Source organism: Ceratotherium simum, chromosome 3 (genome assembly GCF_057802395.1).
Source record: "Ceratotherium simum simum isolate JZ-2026a chromosome 3, ASM5780239v1, whole genome shotgun sequence".
Taxonomy (NCBI): domain Eukaryota; kingdom Metazoa; phylum Chordata; class Mammalia; order Perissodactyla; family Rhinocerotidae; genus Ceratotherium; species Ceratotherium simum.
In genome coordinates, this window is record NC_141902.1 from 18273368 (window position 1) to 18298243 (window position 24876).

Sequence of the window (24876 nt, forward strand, 5' to 3'; positions counted from 1 at the left end):
GAGAGCCACATCACATCTTTGGAGACTCTTCTAAAGGGGCTTTTGGACTTCAGCCCACATCTCAGGGTGAGTGACAGGGAATATACCTACTCCTTGGGTATATTCTAGTTCAAAAGTTCTGTCCAAAGATCCAAAGTCTGTTTTCAAGCCAACAATGACACTGGTTGTTTAGTTGACTCTCTGACTTGCCCATTTCACTTACATTTCTGGCCTTGACACCACTGAGAGAATATTGGATTAAAATGGTTCTACCCAACATCAGTGAGCTGGGTGGGCAAATTCAGCCTGTGTGGCAACTTCCAGACAAGTCGTTATTCATCTATTCTTGAAATACACCATTTAATGAAATGTAGGAGCCTAAGGAAATATGTGTTGGAGCAGGAGTGGCACTTGAGCCGCGTCCATAGGCACCTGGAGTAAGTCCTCATCTCCAATCGCCAAATAGAAGAGAGAAAATAAAATGAATGAGTTCAGCAGTTTGCCTTCATGAAGGAGATGTCTGTTAAGGTATTTGTGTCTTACGAGCAGCTTTGAGGGTGTTTATCTACAAGTATATACCTACAGAATCTTATATCGTCTTTAAAGTGATGATGCAGGCAGGGTATAAATTGAGGAAGTAACTTGGTTTATCATATTTTTAAGAGGAAAGTAGAATCCTGCATCCATTAAATTACTGACCTTTTGTAGTTAATTAACGCAGATAAGAGACTTCCCATATGAATGGTTCATTTAAAAAATATATATAATGGGCAAATACACACAGAAGACATTTTGTAAGTGATTGTGGCTCAACTGCCTATTTAAACCAAACATACATTTGATTGTTTTTAAATATTGATGCCTTTGCTGTTATTACAAAACACTGAGTAGGAGTTCACACAATGAGGGCGACATGTGAATGTGTCAAGCTAATGTCAAAACAACAGCCTTGAGCAGCATCGCAGTCTGACAGGTTTCAGAACGGAGTGACTGCTGACTGGACTACTCCGAGGCTGAATTAGGTCTCTCCTTGTAAGGGCTTTGCTATTTTTTTGGGTGTCTGCAGCCTGGAGTTGTGTCAGACTTCACTGATTATATCCCTGTGTGGAGAGGGAGGGCATGAACTTTGCCAATGGGAGGGATGAATATGTATGGTGTTTTTCTTTGGATCAGGCTGACTGCGACCTCTGCTGAGAGGGATTGTATGATAGTATGCTTGACTTTCATAGCACGAGGGCTGCCAAATAAAGCATCTAGGTTGTACCTCTCATATACGGATAATCAACCAACCAATGCTGAACTTCTTAGTGCCTGGAAAGCACTTCTTTTACCATAGGGCCACTGAAAATGCAGTTTCCTTTGCCCAGAATAGTTTTGGCTCCCCCAAAACCAGCATAAAACTAGTCCTGTCTGATGTCTACCCACAGTGTAAATCTTGGCCCAAATGTCGTTTCCCCAAGACACCTTCACTGACTTCCCAGACTAACTTAGGAGGACTCCCCTTGATATATGACCCTATAGCACCCTTCATTTCCCCATTGTATTTGTCAGGGTTCTCTGGAGAAATAAGACCAACAGGATGTGTGTGTGTGTGTGTGTGTGTAGTGAGAGAGAGAGAGATTTAAGGAAATTGGCTCACAGGATTATGGAGGCTTGGAAAGTCCAAAATCTGATGAGGTGGGCTGGCAGGCTGGAGTTCACACAAGTGAACTGCCAGTGTCACAGTTCAAGTTCAAAGGTCGTATGTTGGCAGAATTCCTCCTTGTTTGGAGGAGATCAATCTTTGTTCTATTAAGACCTTCAACTGATTGGATGAGGCCCATGTAAATTATGGAAGATAATCAGATTTGCTCAAAGTCCACCAATTTAAATCTTAATCTCATCTAAACCATACCCCCACAGAAACATCCTGAATAATGTTTGATCAAATATGTGTGTACTGTGGTCCCGCCAAGCTGACACACAAAATTAACCATCACACCCATGTAACACTGTCATACCTGTTAATGTTTACATATGTGAATGTTTACATTCCTCATTAGGCATGAGGACATGGACTATGTTTGTTATGTTTTTGATATGTTTGCAGAACTCTGCACGTGGCCAAACACAAAGTAGACACTCACTGAATATTTAATTAAGTCATTATTCCTTCAACAAATACTTGTTATGTACCTATCATGTGCTAAGTACTGCTGTAGTTGCCAAGGATAAGCAGTGAACAAGACAGACAAAATCTCTGCCCTCTTGGAGCTTCCACTCAAGTAGGAAAACCTAAAAGTTCAGGTGTTTAAACAGGGAGGTTATCTGATCTGATTTTTGTTTTAAAAATATCACTTTGGCTGCTATGTTAAATGGACTATGAGAGTGGGAGTGGAGAGAAGGGTGGGAGCGGAGACCAGTTAGGAAGCCATTGCATCAGTTTATGTGAGATGTGGTGGTGGCTTGGACTAGGTTGTTAGGTGAGGAGGCAGTGAGGAGCGTTTAGATTTGGGACAAATACTGAAGGTGGAGATAATAGAACTTGCTGATTGATGTGGATGTGGAGTATATGTGAGAGAGAAATCAGCAACAAGGCCTAAGTTTTGGGTCCAAGTAACGATGAGAATGGTGTTCCCATTTACCAAGTGGGAAGCTTAGGGGAGGAGCAGGTTTGAGTAGGATATCAAGACTGTTTTGGTTGTGTTGAGTTTGAAATGTGTGCTTGATATCTGAATGGAGCGGGTAAGAGGGCGGTTGAATATGAAAGTCCAGATCTCAAGGGAGAGGCCTGTCTTGGAGGTGTGGACTGCCTTTGGAGCCATGGGATGGGAGGCGATCATGCAGGAAGCATGCAAGGATATGAAGAGAAGAGTGCCAAGGGAGAAAATGTGCTCTTGGGCACATCATTGTTTAGGATTTGAATAGAGGAGGACCATCTGAAAAAGAGACTGAAAGGGAGTGGCTGGAAGTAGGAGGAATAGCAGGAGAGTTTGGTGGCTAGGAGCCCAGGGAAGAAAGTATTCCAAAAAATAGGGAGAGAGCATCTCTGTTTGCAGCTGAATGAGTGAATTCAGCCTCATAGTCTATGAAGCACTCAAATAACCCAAAGAATGTTAACATGTGGTATTGTGTTCCTGGGCCTATTTGGGGAGATGAGTCAATCACATTTGACCGTGTGGAATATACCTTGAGAGTTGTGGTGGAGAAACTGACTGGGAAAGAAGAGAAGGAAGAGAAGATTCTTCCCCCTTCTGGGATTAGCCACCTGTACTTAATGAGAAAGGAGAGCAAATTTGTTTTAGCATTTATTGACAGCCTGTTATGTAGCAGGCACTATTTAACCCTCGAAATTATAATTCTCTAAGTTAAGTCTGAAAATCAAGCTTTCAGGGCAGTTTTTCTTGTGTCTCTCTCTGGCTCCTATTCCATCATAAGAAGTCTATGCAACTTAAGGACCTTGAACTTAAAAGAAACAAGAGAGGCTCCTCCTAGAAATATATCTCACAAGGGAAAGAAATCTGAAGTTCAGAATTTTAAATTAAGATAAGTAAAAAACCAAGAACAGAGTCATATCAAGTAGAATATGGGGATGAGAGAGGATAGAACATGGTCAGGAGAGAACATTTAGTGAGCACTAACTATGTGCCAGCCACTTTCTAAGTACTTAGCATGTATTAATTTAATATTTACAATTACCTGACATAGGCGCTATTACTGTCATCCCAAATGAGGGAACTGTAGCAGTGACAGATTAAGAAACTTGTTCCAAACCAAATAGCTGGTAAGTGATTGAGCCAGGATTTAGATCTAGCTGTCTGGCTCCAGAGTCCACATGCATAACCATTATGTGCCGTTGTCTCTGGTAACCCCATGGGACAACCTCCAATAGCAGCATGAAATGGTATTGACTTGGGGGCCCAGCTGAAGGTCAGGAGAATGGTGACAGCTGCAATGGAGGTGGGAGCAAGATCTCTGAGATTTGATGACAGAGAAGACTGGAAAATCTTTGCAATGATAGAGATCTCTGAAGGGGTGAGTGGTGTGTGTGTGTGTGTGTGTGTGTGGTGAGGGGAAAGCGGTATTGTCTATCCACACCTGTCAGGGTGTTTTAGCAATGCTATTAGCTGCTCTGCCTAATATGTGCTCCAATACTTTGAAGAATAGGGTACAGACTTCTCTAAAAAAGCAGGGTGATGACAGCTGAATTTCCATGTTACATACATACGGGTTTCTCTGAGACAGGGGTAATACTGACAGCTTGGTCCATCTTGCTTTCTTCCGAAAATCTCTAAGCACGGTTCACAGAAATGAACCTGTGCAGTTATATTTTAATGTAAGTATCCAACCAGCAGGTTGATAAGATTGATAGGAAAGAGTTGGAGGAATAACAGGGAGTTCTGTGTAATGGAGAAACCAGAGACACCCACTTGTTACGAGGTTGGCATCTCCCCTCGTGCAATTGTCCACCTTGCTATTCTCTCTCACTGTGACTGGCCGGGGAGGATAGAGTCCACCCATCTGTGCTCTCAGAAGCAAGGCCCGCTTCCTCGGGCCTGAAGCCAGGAGGTCTGCCTGCTTTCTCTTCTTCTCCGCTCAGTCAGCTTGTGGAGCAAGGAGATCAGGCCTCAGGAGGCTTGTTGCAGCCAGACAAGGCTCTATTGTTATATTAAAGAGGATCAAAATCATGGTTGCCTCATATCAATGTACGAAAGAAAAAAACCACTCAGCTATTTATTTTTTTAAAACAGGGAAAAGAGCTAGGTTGCTAACTAAATAAGTGTTACCAGAATCCAAATAGGTGATAATTGCAAAAGAAACTCTAAATGTGCTTTTATTTTGCATTAAAGAGTGAAAAAGTCATTGGTTTTTCAGAATCATGGAGAGCCTAACCCTTTGTCTTCCAGTGTGCAGAAGACTCTTTTGGAATTCTAAAAAGCCTGACCCCAAAATAACATTCACTATTTACTGAGAGTTGAACTGGGCTGTCTAATTTTCCCCATGTTTCTTATGTTCATAGACGGTCTTCACTTGCATCTCTGGTACTACTCATAACAGAAAGCAATAATTACATTACCCAAAAGCATCTGCTTTGATATGATGAGCAAGCTGCTGGCTGGTGGATGCCTTCCTGTATGGTGTCCCAACAGCAAATCTTGCAGCAAATATCTCACTTAGACTAGTTGTCTTCAGTACCGTTCAACTGACCTTCATTGAACTCTAGCTAGACAGATGCACGGCACTGTCTTAGTCCTTGAAGAGGACAGAGGGGGAGTCAGTTGTGCTTTCTGCTCTCCCACGCTTACTATGTAGGAGAGGAGACAAACGTACAAGTAATTTTGGTATATGGCAGAATGAACTGTGACATAGGTACATGCCAAGTGCAATGAGAATTATGTGTAGTGATAACACGAGAGCGCTAGGAACACTCATATATTTAATAAAATTCTGTGATGATTGACCTATAACGTGGGAGCAAAGATGAGGCTTGAGACATATTTGTCCCATAATAACTAGCATTGGATCCATATCTTATCTGAAATCTGGATCACAATTGTTTCTCTAACCTAGTATTAGCTGGCCCTTTTGAGTGCTTACTATGTGTCAGGCGCTGTCCTCAGAGGCTTACATAGAATATTCCATTGAATCTTCATCCTTTATGAGATAGAAACTGTTATTAACTCCATTTACAATTGAATGACATGCTTAGAGAGATTAGGTTAGTTTTCCAATGCCATGTATTAGTAATGATGAAGCTAGAGTTAGAAACTGGGTCTGACTTACTCTAAAAGAACCCCTGGTTACTATGTTCCATGTCTGCATATTTGGAATGGGTGCACCAAGGTACACTGAAGTTATATGTATAACATATATATATATGTATAACACTTCTGTCCCGGTGAGGCTGGTCAGAGTCGTGACCTCAAACTGTTTTTCCTCAGGTTTCCTCATATCACAGAAGAAATAATGAAATTGTCTTGGGCCAATATTTTAAAATTTTTGCAGTACATATTGGTGCCAGAGGTGGTTTCATGCTTGAAACGGCAGTGTCAGAGGCATGAACTGGATATGAGATACTGGTTTTGCCATTGTTTGTTTTTTTTTCTTGGTGAGAAAGATTAGCCCTGAGCTAACACTTGTTGCTAATCCTCTTCTTTTTGCTGAGGAAGATTGGCCCTGGGCTAACATCCATGCCCATCTTCCTCTACTTCATATGTGGGACGCCTGCCACAGCATGGTTTGATAAGCGGTGCATATGTCCTCGCCCAGGATCTGAACCTGTGAACCCTGGGCCGCCAAAGCCGAGTGTGCAAACCACTACGCCACTGGGCCAGCCTTTGCTATTGGTTTTTACAGCTTATCCTTGCAGAACATTGGAATTCTGGAAGAAGTAGGACATATAGCAAGCAATATAGTAGCTAAATAGTAACTAAAGATAAGTTCCATAACCTCCGTTAGTTACTAAAATATAGATCTTCTAATATGTTTAAAACAAATCGAGTTATTTACAAAAAGCAATTCTGAACATGAAGACATGGAAAGATGTCCACTGGAAAAATATTGTAGTATGAGATGTGGATATTCATCTCATACTGACTGAGCACTATCGGTTGTAAAACAGTAATTTAGTTGTGTCCAATGCTGTATGAGGTTATGGCGAGAGGCTTCTCACTTGCTCAAGCAGAAATTACGAGGTGAAGTAGTTACTTAACCTTTTCAACACAAAGATAGTCTCTGGTCTGCCTGGAAGTCAGTAGACCAGGATTTGGGTTTTAACTTTGCCATGAAGTTTCATTTGTCAGTTTTTCTCTGTTTCTTCCTCTATCCAATGGATGTGAGCGCACAACTGTGACGTTGGAAAGCTCGGTCTATTCAGCTTACGTCTTTCACTGCTTCATTGTATCTGTCACTGAGAGGAAGAGCATCCTGTCCCAAGGTGGCCAAAGCTCAGCTGTGAAATGGGAATAATAGTCCTGTCCACTCAGGGTGTTGTTGGGAGTTTTCAATGAGTTAGTGGATGTGAAACTCTCTAATGAGCTAAAAGTGTACTTAGTATAGGGCTAGGCACATTGCGTATACTAATTTATATTTATATAGCAACTTCACAGATTTATGTTGTTTTATTCTCACAACAACTCCTGAAATAGGAAAAGAGACCGTATCAAACCTGTTTTACAGGTGAGGAAGCTGAGACACAAAGTGATAAGGTGACTTATTTGTAGTTATAGAGTAAATTAGCAGAATCAGAACTGGACCACAGCTCTCCTGACTTGCTGCCAGGCACTTTCCCCTCTAAATGTGACATATTATTATTTTGCTTTGAATCACAGAATAATGGAGAACAAAGACATTGAAAGTCTTTTAAAGTAGTTTTTCAAATGGCCTGAAAGATAAAAAAAGTGTTTTTTTTTCCCATTTAGAACAGATTTTTGGAGATTCATATTTATTGGGGGAAATAGGGCCATTCAGAAGGTAATTCCTTTGGTATTTTATTTTATATTTTGGTGGGCAATTGCATTTTTTTTTTTTCTCTCTGCAGTAGGAAAATATTACTATTGTAAGTGAGGGTTGCAAATGTGAAAACAGGCTCTCAAATGAAAATCGTATGGGGCACTTAGCATTCTGAAAAATATTTGAGTCAGTATGTTGCAGTTCTAAAATTGAATCAATGCTATATTTAATAAGGCACAACAGGCCATGAATTATTGCACATTAATTCATACCCAGTGTGTTGCTAGGCACATGGCTAAAAGCTGAGTGCAGTCAATGCAACTAAACATGAATACACCATAATTCACCCACCAGAGGCTCCCACTGTAATTATAAAATGCTATTATAAAGGGTTATTTAAAAAATATTTAGATATGTTAAGTTTTATACCTACATAATTCATGATATATGGTGTTCTCATAAATTTAGCAGCTCACTCTCCTTTGCTCAATACCATAATTCCACGATTTACATGTTAAATCCCAATCTCCATTTTTCTCATCAGTAGGCTCCCTAAGGTTGGAAATGTTATTTTGTGGTTTTCAGTTTTCATTTGGGAAGAAAGTGAACTTTCTCTTAAGCAAGAAGTGTCATGTCATGCTGTGTGGAGCAGCATTTTAAATAAGGGGGAATAGAGAAGGGCTAGGAATTCCACTGCAGTTTTACTGGAGACAGAGTGGTCAGGCTGGAGGACGTGGCTGGGCTCTCCCGGGTGGATGCTACCGGGCACTGAGGAATAGGAAAACAGAAGGAAGCCCCGATGTGGGTTCCAGATATCATAAGGAGGGTGGGTGAGAGTAAGTTAAAGGAGGGATTGCTTTAGTCTGCTTTTATTTTCAACTTCACAAACTCTGGTTTGCATTTAATATTGGCAATTGTTGATGAGGAACTTTCAGGAAAATCCATTTCATTCCACAAATATTTATACAGTGCTTCCTCTGAAACTATCTGGGCATCATTTCCAGTGACCCAGAAGTATAATGGAAGCTGGTGGAACTCTAGAGCAGAGAGCTCTAGGTCCTTACCCTCACTCCTAAACATGATGCAGAATGAACGTTGCAGTAATATGTGCAATAAAACTTTATTTTTGCGTAACACTTAAAAATTATATCTATGAAAGAAGAAATGGCTGACTGGTTTTTAGGAGATTTTTATACTCTTGTTGATACTTGTGTAGCTGACTTTATTAAAATGAGTAAGAGGAGAAAAGTTGACCTTTCACCTGCAATCATTAGTCAAATAAGATTTTTCTTTTAATAATTATGTAGAAAAAAGTCCCAGGCTCTATTTTTTTCCCCCTCCCCAAAACCCCGCTGCATGGTTGTATATCTTAGTTGTAAGTCCTTCTAGTTCTTCTATGAGAGCCACCACCACAGCATGGCAACTGAGAGATGGGGGTGTGTGGTTCCACGACCAAGAAACAAACCTGGGCTGCTGAAGAGGTGAGAGCACCGAACTTTAACCACTAGGCCATCAGGGTTGGCTCCCAGCCTCTATTTTTCCTGAAAATCCATTTTGTTCTTGCCCTACCATATTAAATTGTGATTTTATTATCTATATTATTAAAGTATATTGTAAACTTTACAAGGCAAGGTATTAACATAATAGCTAGACTTAAATACTATTAAAAGCCAAACAAGGAAGGACACTGCTAAGATTGATGAACTGAGTTTAATTTACATTTCTATTACCAAGACTAGTTGTAAGAGCTTCCACCTTGATTAGAGTCTTTAGTAAATAAACATATGCTTAAATTTTTTGAGAGTGTTTGAATTGCTCAAGTATCACAGGAAATTAGACTTGACCAAGACATTTATCTATTGAGACTAAGGATGGAAAATGAACTTCCTTAAACAATAAGCCTATAAATACAAATTAAAGATCTATGTTGTCTTGGTCATGCATTTGCTAGTTGTGATTTTTAATTGCAAATATTTCATTGAAACTTTGGCCATATTAAAACATGTTGAAACTAGTTAAGGCCCCTCAATAATCTACAAATAAGAATACTGTGCTTGTGTTGCTGCTTCTGTTCTCAATCTATGCAGTGGCTCTCAAACTTCAAGGAGCATCAGCATCTCCTGGAGGGTTTGTTCAAACACAGAGTCCTGGGAGCCATCCCAAGGTTCTGATTCAGTTGGTCTGGGTGGGGCTCAGGAATTGGCAAGAAACTAACAAGTTTCTAGATGATGTTGCTGTTACAGGTCTGGGACCACACTTTGAGAACCATGGATGGATTTTTTTCTGGAAATACAGTTACTGTTTTCTTTGACGTTATTAATACACAAATTAGTATTTGCAGAGCATGGCAGAGATAAATTGAGTTTGTGATTTATTTACTTGATGACTAATAAGGCAAGTTAATAGGTCTAGATTGAAAGAAGAACATTCAACATAGGATCCCTTCCAAGTTTCTGCCCTGTATGGACATTAATAGGTTGAAGGCTTTCCATCACAATGCATATGTGGGCAGTTCCTGATTTATGAATGGCTTATTTTCCACAGTTTGTTGTTTCTTTTTGAATGTTCCACAGATGGCAGAACTAACTACCAAAAGAAAAAAAAAAGCCTTTTAAATCCATATGTAGCTGAACCAGTATCAGTCCAACTCTTATTTTCCAATACTTCTAAGGAAATATGTGTCTCAAGTTAATAACAATTAAAATTTGTAAAGTAATTTAAAATGTCCAAAGTGCTTTCATAAGTATTATCTCATTTAATCCTCACAAATAGCCTACACGAAAGATCTTCATTATATAGTAATTTTAAAGATATGTTCTGATATGATGGAGTCAGGATTGAATCCAGGCTCTTTGACTCTAGCCCCTGTGCCCTTTCCACTTGTCATGCTACTTCTTCCTTTTTTTTTTTTTAAAGTTTCTTTTTTTTTTTAAGAATTGTTTTTTTGTGTGAGGAAGATCAGCTCTGAGCTAACATCCATGCCAATCCTCCTCTTTTTGCTGAGGAAGACCGGATCTGAGATAACATCTATTGCCAATCCTCCTCCTTTTTCTTTTTCTCCCCCAAAGCCCCAGTAGATGGTTGTATGTCATTGCTGCACATCCTTCTAGTTGCTGTATGTGGGATGCGGCCTCAGCATGGCCGGAGAAGCGGTGCATCGGTGCGCGCCTGGGATCCGAACCTGGGCCGCCAGTAGCGGAGCGCACGCACTTAACCACTAAGCCATGGGGCCAGCCCTGCCATGCTACTTCTAAGTGTCACCTAGGACCTTGAGACTCTGGGGACGGATGACTGTGCCTGGAAGCCCCAACCCGGGAGCCTAAGTCTAGTTTTTGACCCTTCTTACCTAAATTTCCTGGCTTAGCACCCACTGATCTTGGACCCAGAGTTCCTACTTGTTCCTTTATACCTAATCTATGACACTTTTCTACTTTAGCTGTCCTTATTGGATTTGACCTCTAACTCCCTAGGGTAACTTGCATTTGCCCTTTCTATCTGGCAATTCAGGTCCTGTTGTAAATCAAGACGTGTTTAGGAGAAGACACAGATTTCAGGCTATGAGCTTCTTTACCTTTTATTTTCTGAGTCAGAAAATACCCTGGATAAATCTATTCTTGAGATTTCAAGCTGAACATAGAATGATAAGGAAGACTGAATAAAATGTCTCTTCTTGAAGAGCAGATTATCTCATACTTCATATCAACAGGAGCTTCTCCAGCTTTGATTCAGAAGGTTGACCGTTATGCTGGTGGCCTAGCCAGATTTCTGGTGTGACTGAGGAATTTAGTGAAAAGCCAGATCATCATGATTATGGCAAAGGGAAAAGCCAGATCATCATGAATATGCAAGGACCCCACTCTTAATCTGGAGCACGAATGCATAAACGTGTGGTTTTCAGGTCCTTTGAAATGTTAATTATTGGTCAATCAAACATGGAGCAATATCAGGTGTCGGGTGCCAGCTGAGGATGCCATTCTGACAGGGCACCTTCCTGGCGTTAAGAAGACTCCAGGTTAATAGTCCTCAAGGCTATGTTTTTTCCATGTGCCTTTTGGGTTGTGTAAAGATGACAATCTTCAGTTGTCCCAAGTGCTAATTTTACAAATGCAGTGGTAGAAGACAAGTGAGGTGCCCAGCAGCCTTAATTAGCACAAGTATAGGTACATACCATTAAGATGAAGAATATGTGGCATGTCTTTCTGACTAAAGAAATGCTAGTGATGAAGGCAGAGCAGTGCCACCAGAAACAAGGGGGCCGAGGTCGCCTTCAGGCCCATGGAGAGTTAATTTTAGCCCTCTTCAGACATGAAAAATAATAATTAAACACTGCCTGTCAATTAATGCCAACTTAAAGAAAGGCCCTACACTTAGATTAAGTGAGGAGTACGGGTTGCTTGAGAATGGCAAGAAAGGAGGAGGGAAAAGAGTATAAAATAATGGAAGAGATAAGGTGAAAAAGGAGAATAATTAAACACACATGTACTTTCTCAGAGTTGGGGCACTCATATTTCTAATTAGAATTTCAATGCAGGAGCCCAATTTAACCTTAGGGAGTCTTTATATTCATGTCACTGTTGTACACAGCAATCAATCCAACTCTGGCATCTTACTTGCAAGTTGAATTTTCATATTACATTAGTGGAGCCCCAGTCTCTTTGTATCTTTAATGGATATTTTCTTTTTTAGAGCTGTAGTATGTGTTTTGTCTTCTAGAAAATTCTATGCTGAGAGGAGCAATAGCCATTTAGATACTGGAATTCAAAAGAGTCAGTGGCTTCTTGACATTAACCCATTTCTTTCTTGACAAATGCAGTGATGATACTTTTGGAATCATCCTCTATCATGTCTGCTTGAGTGAATTTAGAAGAATAATCAATGTATGTTCAACAAAACAGCCTGGTGCACTAGGCAGTGGATAGTAAGTAAAAGAATCCAGAATTCTGTCTTCTGTGACTGGATAGTCAGCGGTTAACAAGCTGTCTTGTAGTTCAGTTTCTCCCAAATCTCTGAAATGGAATTTTGACTTTGTCCTTCGCTTCTTTTGTCCTCGGCAGATTCATGCTTAACCAACAATTTCTAATTCTGGAACATGTTATAGAACCACAGCCTACAGAGCTAAAAGGTCAGTAGTTCTAGTCCTCCATCTTACAAAATGCGAAACTGAAACCAGAGAGTTTAAATATTTTGCCCCAAATCAGATGGCTCAGTAGAAAGTGATTTTAACTCATACCATGTAATGTAGAACCCAGCACATCATTAAGTCCTTTCAAGCAGGAATTTATGACTTCCCTGCTATTACTTTTTGAACAAGCTCTAATATAATGCTCCTTTATTGGGTCAGATCTAAGGGTGAGGCTTGCAGTTTGTCTTCACCCATATCAGTAAGAGGTAATTTGTCCTGACTCCTATGTCTTCAAAGCCTGATTTTCATTGAGCTCTCAGAAACTTAATGCTTGTTGGCCTGTCCATCTCATAATATGCGTGGTTTTGTCAGGCTAGCAGTGTGGCTTCAGAATCAGGAACCAATACAGATCTTCTGTGAGCCTGCCAACTCAGAGCAATGATGATCCACAGAGAGGCGCATCCTATGTACCTGGGTACCAGCCATAGATTTAGAGCAAAAGATTGTGGATCAGGGTAACAGATAGGAACTGATGGGAGATTGGCATTGATCCCAAGACATCTTCAATTTCTCAGTTTGAAGAGACTGAAGGAAACATTGGTCATTGCCTGGAAATGTGGGCTGGGCAGAGGCACATGCAGGGCTAGTGTTGGACCATGCCCTGTGTTGGGATTTGTGAGGCTAAGATAAACAATAAACCTCCCAACTGCTGTGCAACCCTGAAATGTGAAATTTCTAATGTTAACAATCATTCTTAAAGCTCTTTTTGTACAGTTAACAGGCTTAAGGCATTATGATATGTAATAAGAAAATTTGTTAGAAAGAATCTTTTACATTATCTGGATTCAAATATTTTGCTCATTCAAGTAAGAGAATTGAAATCTAGAGGTGCAGGATTTCAAGGGAATAGCAGATAAATGTGTTGATGGGATAGAGAGAAGCAACCTTTGAGTGGTGTTCAGATCCATGGCTGCTGAGTTGAGGTAGTTGAAGTACCTGAACCTTAAGGATGCTGAGACAGTGTCTGATGGTGATTCTAAAAGGACAGTGGCAGAAGGAAAAATTGACCAAAGATAAACTGTCCTTCATAGGTTTTCAGGGGACAAGGGGGGGCGGTGGGAGGTGATAGAGCAATTCAGTTTAGCAGTTTGCTCTTTGAGAAATGCCTTTGTCTAATCCTCAGCCTTATGTTCACCATATACCTGTTGTTTGTCTCCATCCCCCACGATTCTCTAGGGAAGCTCCAAACAGAATTTTTTACAATTAGGTAAGAACCAAATCAAGGGAGCCACAGGTACACCAACAAGATGCCTTGGCCTATTTTCATCTTGCTTGCTTCTTCCCTGCCCTCTCTTCCTAAATTAGGCATCCTAAAGCCTAATTATTTACATTAACTTGAAATGTGTTGCTTACCTGATTTGCAATTTCAACATTGTCTTGAATGTTAATTTGCTCTGTGGATCTGCTGCCCTAAGGTAATCTCTGGACTTGGTATAACAACTGCTCTCCAAAGGCAGATTAGGAGGCAAGGCAAAACAGTAAGGCAGCACTTTCCAGAAGATTTCTGCATTTAGATGGAAATATCTATATATGTTCTGATATATATACACACACATACTGATACATATCAGATTATTTAATTGCAATGTAGAAGTTGGCATGTGAACCCTTGAGGACAGGGTCTGTGTTTATTTCATCTTTTATCTCAAGTACTAGCTCACTGCCTGGCACATTGGAGAGGCCAAATAAATGTTGATCTGAACAGTTTTATTCAATTCACTGATAAAGAAGTACCTACTATGTTCCAGGTAGTGGGGAGGAAGCAAAGGTAAGCCAGACCTAGTCATTGTGTTCAAGGGGTTTACAAATGCTAGTGAGTGAAATGCAAATTATAATAAAGGTTTGAAGAAAATGCTGCAGGAGAATGAAAATGGTAGGTATTAAATCAGACAGAGGACAGGGGAAGGCTTCATGGAGGAAACATCTGAGCTGAGCCTTGAAGGATGAATAGGAGTTGGAGAGGAGATGGAGTTGGGAAAGAGGAGAAAGGAATAAGATGAGCCTAGCCAGGACTTAGGAAAGTGCTAGGCCATAATTAAAAAGTGTCCTGGGGGAGGAGGGGTGTGTGTGTGTGTGCACATGTGCACATGTGTGTGAGTGTGTATGTGTGATAAATTCTTGAGGATATATGGGAGAAAAGCTTAGATGATTTGATTTCAGTAAATAATGAGAATGACTCAGTCACAGTTGTGCTTTAGTATAGTACCTGCCAGCAGTACACCAAATAAATTAGAGAGGGAAATCAGTTATGAAGCTAATGCAAAAATTTAGGCTGGAGGTAATAAAGACTTGAAAAATGGTATAGCAGCTGGAAATGTAAAGGAAGAAATGGATTCAAGAGATAACATAGGGATACATTTAAAAAATATTTGTAGGCCAATTGAAAGAGGGTGATGAGGAAGAGCTATCAAAAATGACTGACATTTTACACCAGAACAATATGAGATCCTAATGACATGAACTGACATAAGTAAAAAAAGGAAAAGAAAGTCTCAGGGCTTGAAGAAATTGAACACCTATCCAATTCTGGAAGGGTGGAGCTTGAATCAATAGGCACTGCCCTCCTTGTCCAGCTCCACTCTAAGTCCCAGTCACCTCTGCCACACTGAGGGGTTGCTTGGCTACATGCGGGATATGGAAGGTGTGAACAAGGACTCTACCAGAGTTAGAGGGGAGCAAGACAAAACCTTGTGCTCTCTGGGCCTGAGGAGAGTCTGAGCCTGCAGACTGCAGCAGACACTCAGGTCTGAGGACCAGAATGCTGTGCGTCCCAGAGAGGGCTCGGCTTGTGGACATCCTTGGGTCACCTCACCCACCTCCCAAGGAAGAGCAGTATCCCCAAGGAAGTGGTCGCACTGGCTCCCAGGAGCTGAAGGAAGCCGAGCAGGTGAATGTAGGCCCCCTACTCAGGAGGCTAGAGGAACTCTAACCTTCACTGCAGGAGAGAGTGGGGAAATGAGGGTCTTCCTTCCAACGCCCAGGTAGCAAACTGACAAATTGACTGCTGGAGATAGTCTGTGGAACTGGAGTGCTTCTCTCCAGGGTACCCCAAACTTTAGATGTGAGGTCAGAGAATGAGTCAGAAGTTGGCAAAGAAAACTAGGGGATCTAGCAATGATAGGAGAAGAACAGTATCCAGAATATATAGCTCCTAAAAGAAAGAGAACTGCTAGTGGAGACCGAAAATGAGCTGAACAAAAATTAATGAGAGAGCTTGAGGTTCAAATACAGTATAAAATCTCTCAAATTCTTGGAACTAAAGAAAGAACTCATAACTTTTGAATTAAAAAAATCATTACACGAATTGAAGGAGAAGATAGTTACTATTAAATTCTGAATCAGTGGCTTGGAAAATTAAGTGGGAAAAGAACCCACCTCAGAATAGAAAAAGGAAGCGAGAAAACAGGAGGGAAAAGATAAGTGATTTTGGAGGACAGATACGGGGTCCTCAAGATAGAAATAATAGGAGAACTAGGAATTAATGGAGAAGAGTCAATAACTAGACAAATAATAGAAGGCAGTTTTCCTGCATTGAAGGAAGATTTGAGCCAGAGATTCAAAGGGCTCACTGAGTTCCAGCATGATTGTCAAGAAAAAGCAACCTAGGCCTAGCCTGAGAATCTCTATGAACTCAAAGGATAAAAGGAATAGTGTATAGACTCCCAGAAAGAGACAACAAACTGTTTTTTTAAAAAATAAGACTCAAACTGGCAATCAGACCTCTTGTCTATAACACTGGAAAATAGAAGACAACAGAATGAAATCTAAAGGCTACCAAGAGAAAAAGAAGGCAATTCAAGAATCCTACATCCAGCTGAGATAGCCTTCACTTGTTTGGGCAAAAGAAAAGTATCTGAGGATGCATAAGAATTCAGAGAATGTATTATCTACACACCATATTCAAGAGAATATTCAAGAAAACCTCTAACAAACAATAATTGAATGAGAAAGGATGATGAATGTATATGCATAAGCATGTGTGTGTGTGTATGTGTATGCGTGTATGGAAAGGATAGCATGATGGGGACATGTGATATATGTGCTAAATAAAGATTCTGGAAATAGAAGTAATAGAACTAATGATGCAAACTTTAGGATTTGGGCATGGCATGGTGGGGTGGGGAAAGAGGGAAGTAAAAATGTTCTAATGGATAATGACTTCATCTAATCAGCGTGGATCCTGTTTTATTTATAATTTTGACATTTTGCTCATCATTTAATTTTGATTTTTAAAATATATTGCATTAAAATATCATTTATGTTGATTACCGAGTTTTTGGCACTCCCTTAAACTTTGTGCCCAAGGCAAGTGCCTCATTTGCCTTACCCTAGTCCCAGGCCTACCAGCAAAAATAAGGAAACAGAAGAAGAGGAAACAGCAGAGTCACAAAGCCAAGTGAAAAGAAAGGTTTAAGAAGGACATCAACAAAGGTAGCGTAGGATAAGGTCTGAGCAGAGTTCACTGGGTCTGGTGCTAGGCAAGCTCTGGTACCAGTTGCAGTACTCTAGTTGAGGTGAAGTCTAAATGGGAGGTCAGGAAGCAGAGGCCACAGATAGAGACAACAAGTAAGCAAGGTATTGCTTTAGTAAATGAGAAAGTGAATTGTTAACAATTCCAATAAGCTTTTGTCCTTGAGGATGACATCATGAAAATTTCTGTGAAGAGAACTCACTTGGAGTTAGAGCATCACCTAGAAGCAAATAGCTCCCTCTCATCTTTGGCTATTGAGGCAGCTCTGAGATGAAAATGGTCTTTAAAGGGAACTTTCTAGGGAGTCCACGTCTCCTCAGATGTCTCATAGCCGGGAAAACAACACAGGCTTTCAAAAACCATTGTTATCTCACTCTCACATCGGTAGCCATGACAGTGGGAAATGGTGTGTTCTCCTTTCTTGTACATCCTTCATTACACACACGCACTTCTGGAGGAATGAAAATAGAGAACTTAGACTCTTTTTTTTTTTAAAGGCCCTCTTCAGACCAGACTCCATTTAGGACCTGCTCTTCCTGTACACACTTTGAGAAGGGTTGCCAAGGAAACCCGAAACAAAGAAGACTTCATGCACTCAAAGCAGGGAAATGCATCAGCGCCTCAAATCTTTATACATTACTGCGGATTGACACCCTCCTTCCTTTCTCTACCAGGAGTTTTAAAGAACAGCCTTTAAGCACTTCACATTTCTTTTTAAATCTGGCATACAGTGATAAGGAGTTATTCCTCTTATCTTCTGGCTACTTTTCAAGTGTTTTTGCCATCATTTCACAGTTGATGTCTTCCAAAGTAAACATTATAATAATAGCAACTCTTCATTTGAAAAAATGAAAGGCTTAAGTAAAGAAAATATAGTTTTCATTCCATATTGACTTCTGTAGCACCACCTTTAAGAAAGATTGCTAAGGCTTACTTATTAATTTTAGAACTCCTAAGGCTAGTGTTGCTATGAGTGAAACAGATCTTCTGTTGATACTTGTCAGAGTGTATAACCCAATAACCTGTTAACGCCTCAAAATCTTTTGTATACGAATTGGCTGGTTGTAGGAGGGGAGAAATAAAACATCTGAAGGTGATTGGGTGGCAATGACGTGGTAAAAATTAAGGAGGAATGAAGGCATATAGAGTAAAAGTGTCCATCTGGGGTTTGGAAAGGATGGTCACTGAAATAGGATCTGAATGTGTGTGTGTGTGTGTATTTTCCGAAAAACCGAGTTTAACTTTCCCTGTGATCATCTTGTTCTGAAGGGCACTATTTTCTTGACTGTATCTTACCCCAAGGTCTTATTTTTGAGAAACCTCACAACCTCCTGGGAAAAGATGAATGTGATGTTGTGAGAAGCGGAGGGACTCCATACCAGCCAGAGAGGGAGCGCAGCCCAGAGAGGTATAGCCCTTCAGGAGGTGTGGCAGCTATCATGTGATAATCATATCCTTGGAGAATCGCATTTCCAGAGTAGTACCTCTTGCCTCACAATGCCCTAGGGTGTGATTATCTTATGATAACCATCTTAAAGATGTCTTTTTTGCTCAATTAACACATACTTCCATGAAAATTAGCTATCAAGATGAGTTACAAAATACAGATATTTAACATGACAGGTTAAAATACTGCAGATGTCTTCATCCAATTATTGCAATTTGCACTCTGGACAAGGAAAACTACTTGGATGAGTGATTCAACTTGCTAACATTTATAGGTTTTGTAATTGTGTATGATTACCAGATTTCTTTATGTTGGGCAAACTCTGTATTTTCGACAGAGCTGTCTTTTTGAAAGGTAGACCCAGGCAGGTTTACATGAGTGTCTTCAGCTCTCATCAATTTGTTCTGTTTGGACCTGCCCTTTTAGAAAACTTCCCCAGGGATCCCAATACGTTTTCTCATCCATTCTGTGGCATGCAATGAGAAGGAGCCAGGCCATTTGCTTTTTGAGCGTTTGCTGGCAGAGAGTAAAACACACTTGTCATGAATGCACACGGGCTGGGAATATTTCTTGAGAATAAATGGGGCAGCAAAATGAGGAAAAGTTTGTGCATTGTAGAAGAAGTTGGTATTGATTTGAATTCCCCCTGGTTCCTGGTGGAGTGCTGAAACACCTCTATCGGCTGTGGGTTCCTCATCTGAAAGTGAGCAAATTCATTTGGATAATCTCTTTCTTTCCAGCTTTAACATTCTGTGCTACTGAAGTAAAACTATGCATGACTCCTGATAAATGAGGATGCTAAATGGTTAGGCATTTCCTAAACTGTATGTCTAGGGCAGTAGTTCTCAACCAGAGGGGGGGACAGTTGGCAATGGACACATTTTTGATTGTCACACTGAGGGAGAGTGCTAATGATATGGTCTCTAATGGATAGAGGCCAGGGTTGCTGCTAACTATCCTACAATACACAGGACAGTTCCCCCAGCAAAGAATTATCCAGCCCCAAATGTCAAGTGCTTGGATTGAGAAAACTTGGCTAAGGCAAGTTCTTAACATCTCTAATCCTTGGTTTCCCCATCTGTAAAATGGAAATAATAATACCAACCTAATTGAGTTTCTGAGAGGATCCGTTGAAGTAATGCATGTAAAGCAGCTACCACTGCCTGGCATGTAATAAAGACTCACTAATGTCAGCAATAATCATTATTGTTATAATTAATAGTGCCAAAAATATTTTTAAAATACATTTGCCATACACTTGGAAGAAAAATTCTTTCAAATCAATTTTTCAATAACTATTTAATCAAGTATGCCAGCAACTGGAGAGACTTCCTGGACCTCTGAAACGATCCATCACAGTGGTTCTCACGATATGATCCTGGACCTGCGGTATCAACATCATTTGGGAACACGTGAGAAATGCAAATTCTTGAGCCCCATTCCAGATCTATTGAACCAGAAACGCTGATGGTGGGGCCCAGGAAACTGTGTTTTAGTAAACTTTCTAGGTGATTCTGATGCAAGCTAAAGTTTGAGAACCACTACTCTAACATATACCTCGGGAACAATTCCTCAACATGGGAACTGGGTCTCATCCTTTTAATTATTCTAAACACCTGGTTGAGTGCCTTGTATGTGGTAGGTACTTGGTAACATGACTGAATGGAATGAAAAGCGAATTCATGAGCAGGACCTGATCCTATATTTTCGACAGTTGTCCCCGCAGCTTGGCACTGACTGATGTTGACAGACACAACTGAGTTACACCCACAGGCCCTAATCTCTCTCTGTCTGCCTGTACCAGGTGTAAGGCAGAACGCCTGTGGGCTAAAGAGGCCACTTGTGCTTACAAGTGGCACAAGTGCCACTTACTGCCGGCACAGCTCAAGTGATCCTACACCTTAGTTAGGGCCAAGCAGAGGGAGAGGTTTCATTAGAAATAATTAAACTCAAATGAAACAAACCCAGGAGTGCAACACAACCGCAGCTGTGGCTGTCATCAAATCATTCCTCTATTGTTTTTATTGGAGGAATTCTGAAACTCATGGACAAGTGTTTTGGGGATCTTTGTATATATATTTGGATTAATGATGTAAATGTCATTTTCTGAGTCTCCTTTTCAGTGTTCAAAATTGAATCACCCTGAAAATATAAATCACATTATAGAAATATGGAACCAAGAAGAAAACATATTAATTTGAACTTAAAGTCATCCCCTACTATAGTTGCATAAATCTAGAAGGGGGATTCAGATAATTACTCATGGTAAGACTTGTTAAAACCCCAGCAATATGTGGGTCAACAGGTCTAGTGATAGTTTTTAAATTATACACGTGGAAAGTAAATACGAGAGAGTCAGTATATGTATTTGGGACACAGTTTTTAAAAGCATATTTTTAAAAAGTATTTGCTACATAAAAGTATATATTATGTGTAAGTGATAAAGCATAACTATAAACTGGACACCCAAGAGGCCACCATTACACTTAAGCAGTGGAATATTACCTATGTTATTGAGGCTCTCTCTAGGTCACTTGTTCGTTACAAACCCCTGGTTGCTCTCCACCCATCACTCAGGTAACCATTATCTTGAATTGTACTTGAAAAAATAATTTTAATACATATATATTTATCCATAACTTACTTATTTTTAGAGTTTGTTTTTGAACTTTGTTATAAATGGTATCATACTGTACATATTCTTTTGTGATCATCTACTTTTTTCATTCAGTGTTATTTACATAGTTGTGAATTCTATGCTGAATTATAGTTCATTTTACGTCTGTATTACAGTTTATGCATTCTCCTGTCCAGTTTGGGGTTTGTTTATTTATTTTTACATTTTTGATGGAATGGGATCAATTGGGAAAACTCCCTTGCATGTGAATACACCCCAAGCTCTTCACCTGGAAAACAAAATAGTTCAACCAGTTCTTTAAACCTTGGAGTCCAAAGCGTCTTTTAGTCCTTGCTTTGTGGTAATTTATGATCTTTATATACGTCTATTTTATCAACTACATTGTGAATTCTTTGTGGGCAGAAATACTTCTATTTCATTTCTATTTCTCTAGCACCTAAGAAGGTGCTTGACCCATAGTAGATGCATCAGTAGCAGTGGTTGTAAGTGACAGAAAACCAACTCAAGCTAGATTCATTTTTTTTAAAGGAATATATTGATTGGTTTACGTGAAAATCTCAGGAATGACTCTAAGAAACTTTAGACTACTATCATCACAGCATCCAACCCCTAAGAAGAGAGAGACTCTCTTTGTAGCTCCCACAGAAGTTCTTGGATCCACTCTCATTGGCCTGAATTGGTTCATTTGCTCATCCCTGTACCAATGATTGTGGTTCCAGGTTATGAAATATCGATTGCCTTATGCCCAGGTCACATATTCCACCCCTGGGACCCTATCCAAACTGCCTCTACTAAGAGTGGGAATGAAGTGGTTCTCTGAGAGCAAAATTAGGGGGCACAAAAGAGAAGAAATAGATATAAAAACAATAAATGTCTACTACAATAGGTGCTTAATAAATTCTGGTTGAATAAAAATGAAAGAGTAAACATAGAAAAGTAAATAACAAATTACACAAATAGGAATTGATCAAAGGTAACGGGGTATGAGCAAGGATTTAGTTTATCAGATGATCCAAGGGACACATTAAAATGAAAAGTCTCTTTCTGATGGTAAAAAGGAGAAAAGGAAAGGGAAAAAAACAAAACTTATGGTTATTTCAGCATAAATTCTGGGGCTGTGGGTTGAGTGCTTCAGAGATGCTAGAGGTAATGAGGCAATGAAAACAAGTGGTCTGGGATGGCAGATAGGCATTGGTGGGATCTGGAGAGAGGTTAATAGGAAGCCCCAGGTATTAGGATCAATTTTAGTGTCAGGAAAAAAGTTGAATGTGTGGAGCGAGGGAGATAGAGGGAATGCAGGGGCTATCAATGCCAGTTTGGAGTTGACATGTCCAATTTGGTTTCCTTGAAGAAAAGGATTTTTATCAATTTCATGTTCCCTTAGTTCTACAGACTCTACTTTGGGGATGTGGGAACTTTCTTCGTATCAAAAGGCAGAATATTAAAGTATAGGAAGTATTTTCTTGAAAGGTACTATGCAGTGACTATGAAAAGTGATACATGCAAGCCACAGATAGTTATCTCTCTAGATACTATCATCATCATCATCATCATCATTATTAATAAACTTCAGTCAGGGCCGGCCCCGTGGCTTAGCGGTTAAGTGCGTGCACTCAGCTACTGGCGGCCCGGGTTCGGATCCCAGGCCTGCACCGACGCACCGCTTCTCCGGCCATGCTGAGGCCGCGTCCCACATACAGCAACTAGAAGGATGTGCAACTATGACATGCAACTATCTACTGGGGCTTTGGGGGGAAAAAAAAAAAAGGAGGAGGATTGGCAATAGATGTTAGCTCAGAGCCGGTCTTCCTCAGCAAAAAGAGGAGGATTAGCACGGATGTTAGCTCTGGGCTGATCTTCCTCACAAAAAAAAAACAAACAAAAAAACTTCAGTCAGAGCAGAGAGAGCGATCTCTATGTTCTTAAGCATAAATGTAAGAGATGCGTCTATAATTTGGTTTTCAGAGGTTCAGAGTGTGAACTTGAGACCAAGTTAAGTCCCCCATTCAAGGAGGGTATTCATGACTTCTCCATAGTGAAAAAAGTCCTGGAAAGCATAGCAACTTAGGGAAGAATATTTCTTTTTTTAAAGCTATGGAATTTTCAGTGAGGTGGGATTGTTTCCACAGGAAGTAAGATGGTGATGAAGAATTGATGCCTATCAGGCTTGGGTGACCCCACACATGATCTTGTCCACTTCTCATGCCATTGGTCCCTGCTGACTTTCTAGGTGTTGGTGCTTCTTACACAATGGGATTTCTTAAAGATTTCATTCTTGGAGTCATTTCCCTTTCTCTCCTTCTCTTTCCCAGAGACCTTATGATTCTCGTTTCTTCAATTATTATCTCTATGCAGATAATTTCAGAGTTTTGTCTCCAGGAACATGGTTTTCAGTGCTGGTAAGATGTCATCTAGACTCCTTAAACTCAACATATCCAAAGGCAAGCTGCTCATCATCACTGCATGAGAGTTTCTTATCCTGACTTGCCTATTTTATTTAATGACATCAAAGTCTCCTAGACCTTAAACAGAGTCATCAGTAACCTTTTAGAAATTCTCCTTGATTTCTAAGTTATTTTTTATCATGAACAGATGAGAGAATCTGTCTTCTCTTTCCCGTGCCTACTGCTGCTCCCCTAGCTTAGTCTCTCATTACTTCTGGTCTGCTTTCTGCAATAGCTTTTCCTCACATCATGTCTTTCCCACCACCAATCCATCCTTTGCACCAAGGCCAGATTAATCCTCCTAAAGTGCAACTCTAATTTAACCAGGTCCTCAGGTTAAAAGCAAAAACAAAAACAAAAACAAAACTCCATTGACTCCCTACTTCCTATATATTTAGAATAAATTCCTCTCTGGTATTTGATGCTCTCTATAGTAGACTATCCAATTTATCCTTCTAATGTTGTCTTTTACTACTCCCCTGTTTATGCCTTCCCCTTCAGCCAATTGTTCATCGTTCTATACACATTTTCCTTTAACCATGCCTTCACTCTACACAGAATGACAATAGCTAATTCCTTTACAGAATTTACTGTGTTCCAGACAGTAATCTAAGCACTTCATGTATAGTAATTTATGTAATTATTACAACTCTCCTAAGAGGTGTGTATTATTACTAGCTCCATTTTATAATAAGGATATCAAGGTGAAAGTTTAAATGACTTGCCCTAAATTGCACAGCTGACTGACAGTAGAAACTGAATTGAAATCCCAGTCAGAGTCCATGCTCTTAGTCACTATCTTTTTTTGCTTCTCTTCTTGACAAATTCCTAACCATACCTCAGGGCCCATCAAAATCCTCACCGTCCATCAGGACCCATGTAAGTGCTGCCTTCAATGATGCCTATTTTGGTCTTCACAAATAGTGGTGATTTTCCCCTGCTTTGAACAGCATAGCAATTTGTTTTCTACATTTCTCCTAGTATATATACCATGCATGGTAATTTAGTTTCTCTATTCTTTTATTCCTCAACTAACTAAATAAGGCCCTGTTCTTGCTCTCAAGGAGGTCACAGTCCTGTGTCTTGAAGCATCTAGCAAAGAGATGTCCAATATTTAATTAATGTTTATTGGAATTAATATTATTGAAATCAATAACAGACTCATTCCCAAACCCAGAAATCAAGTCAGATAAACTAAACTGTTTAATGCACTTTTTAAAACAATCTAAATTATTTGTAATAGAGCATCGTTGCCATCTGTTTAAGAAAGGCAGCCTTTGGGGC